The sequence below is a fragment of the Myotis lucifugus genome, unplaced genomic scaffold (assembly GCF_000147115.1).
Source record: "Myotis lucifugus unplaced genomic scaffold, Myoluc2.0 scaffold_57, whole genome shotgun sequence".
Lineage (NCBI taxonomy): Eukaryota > Metazoa > Chordata > Mammalia > Chiroptera > Vespertilionidae > Myotis > Myotis lucifugus.
The window spans coordinates 2,593,789-2,596,397 of record NW_005871105.1 but is presented as its reverse complement, the minus strand read 5'-3'; the positions used below and the strand labels follow the sequence as shown (position 1 = coordinate 2,596,397).

Below are 2,609 nucleotides of genomic sequence, written 5' to 3'. Positions count from 1 at the left end.
AAAAAAAAATGGGACATAGTTTTTTGAGAAACTGGAATGTTTCCACTGCAAATTAACCATAAAAAATATTAGCATGATTAGTTTATAACTGTTGAAGCCTGTGAATATAAGATGACCCTGAATTTTAGAAATACTGAACTAAGTAAAGGTTTATTTCTTGTCACTTATCTAGTGCATGTTTATTGAGCATTTAATATGTGATAGACAATATGAGGATTATAACAATAAGTGACAGTCCCTCAAGGAAGATCAAATTTAATAGGAAAAAAAGTAAGGTAAGTAAATAAATGCCTAAAACATCAGGAAGTACTTACTATGCAGGAAGTACTTAGGATTAGACTGTGTCTTTGTATCTGTGTTTTCAAAAGCCTCATTCAGTTTTGAATGCAGTAATGTTTGTATCACAGGTCTGCAAGCGCCAGGCTTATACAGTATCTGTCTTCCCTTCTTTCAAATGAGCAGAGACCACTCTGTCCCTCTTGGCACCGTCCCCAGGCCCTTTCTGTGCTACAGGCAGCTGCCTGACTTATTACCCCACACGGTTTCCGCTTCCCCTGCCCACCCTCTACTTCCATCGCTGGCACTTCTGACTGCTCCTCAGGCAGCCATTTTGCTTCACATAATCCTTCTTTAGCCCCCTTCCTTACGCTTACTCTTGTCTTTTTTTTTATTTTATTTTTTTCAGTTACCTCAGAAATAATTCACCACCTTCTTTCTCTCTTTGCTAGTTCATTTCCTTCTAACACCATGCACTGCTTTAAGATCAGATACCCAGGCGTCTCCACAGAAGTTTCTCTTTGCTGATGCTAATGCTGATAACCCCCATCCGTTGCACATGTACTGTGTCTGCTGGGCGCTGTGTTGCGCTTCCTCATCTGCCAGCATTTCTACTGTAAACTAGTGGAGGCAGAGGCCAGCTTTTTGAATTCTCAGTATCGCTCTTTGCACACAGGAAATGGCTTATAAATATTTGTTGACCAGAGAGGAAGAACAATCAATTACTTTCACCTACATTGAAAATAATTTTAAGAAATTATTTCACATGCAATTGAATTTTATCTCATTGCCAGTATTGCAGCAGTATCCTTTTTTATGATAAATGCCAACGGCCTCACTTCAACATGGATTAAATGTGCTTTGGTGGGATTCATTAGGAACCACTTATTACATTGTTTTTAGGGCATACTGGATTTTACCTTTACAAAACCATTTGGGCACATAATTTATAAGATGTGGACTGTCTGTTCAGAATATCTCCTTTTCAGTAATTTTTCTTAAAAGGGGACTTAGTTTTCAATGAAAGTACCTTGTTTGTTTTTCTCTCCTTTAATGGGTGTCTTCTTATGCCATTTACCACACACTAGGATTCTCAAACTTTTCTAGTCTTAGGGCACGAGGTGATTGCTAGAGCCAACTGGAAATAGATCAGGGATTAACAGGCGCAGCACATGTCACTGATGCCATGTGCCATGACTGCTGAGAGGCAGGCATGCCACTATAATTAAAAGCAGTCAGCAGCAGCGAAATGTATAGGGGAAAACATTACATTTGTGATTGTCAACAAATATGCTGTATTACCTTGAGGACTTGCCCATCATTAGTAAGTTTAAAAACAATATCTAAGTCAGGCATACCCATACCTATCTTGTCACTGCTCCATTTAGGGCAAGCAATTCAAACTCAAAGGCTAACACGGGCCAAATAAATAGGGTTTAAGTTTATGTGGGCCGCAAAAAAACAAAAGCTTCAATTTTCATGGAAACGTAGGTTTATTTTGATAGACATGCTGAATACAAAGGGCTGAAATAAATGAGTAATCATTAACATAAAATAATATAACATTTTAATAAAAATTAATATTTTTTCTTGAACATTAACTTACCAGACACTGAATAACTGCACAAATTAATAAGTGTAATGCAAATAAACCGATTTTTCTTGTTCTTTGAAAGCAAAATATTTCCTGTTGCGCACACCAAACAAGTCAGTCCAGGACTAATGATGTGGCCATCAGCTGCTAGAATATTCCCTGCTGGTATTAGAGAAATGGTGCACCTGCACAAAAGACGCGTAAAGAAAATGAATGCAACACGATTATAGTAATCAGTCATTAACGAACGTTGTAGCTCCTTATTAATAATTATGTATAAAGGATATTGTAAAAATTAAGTTACAAAATTTTTATTAAAGTGTTTCTTACATTGCATTATATTGGCTGGGCTGCAAAAATATTTGTTGTGGGCCGCATGTGGCCCGCGGGCTGCGAGTTTGAAATGCTTGATTTAGGACTTCATGCCTCTTCCTGGACCATTGTCCTCGTCTCCTCGCTGTGTCCATCCATGGTCCTCCCCATCTAACCCACCCACCACTCCCAGGCCCCTTCAATCTTCCCTTCGCTGTTACTCCTCAAAAACTCGATGCTAAACGGCGTTTATTTTTCCTCATTTCCCCTGCTTCTTTCCTCCCTCTCTTCATCCCTCCCTGCATCTCTCTATTTTTATTTTTTTGTTTCTTTCACTTTTAGAAAAATAAAAACAAAGTGACACACAAAGTTTTTGCTTCAACGAACTCAAAATTCTACAAAATCACTCTCACCCTCCACCTTCACC

General features: G+C 38.4%; 1 protein-coding gene across 7 annotated transcripts in view; it reads left to right on the top strand.

Annotated features, from left to right (window-relative positions):
- MCM9 (minichromosome maintenance 9 homologous recombination repair factor) overlaps positions 1 to 2,609 on the top strand; it is a 59,640-nt gene that overhangs the window by 45,218 nt on the left and 11,813 nt on the right. The gene's annotated exons all lie outside the window — the stretch shown is intronic.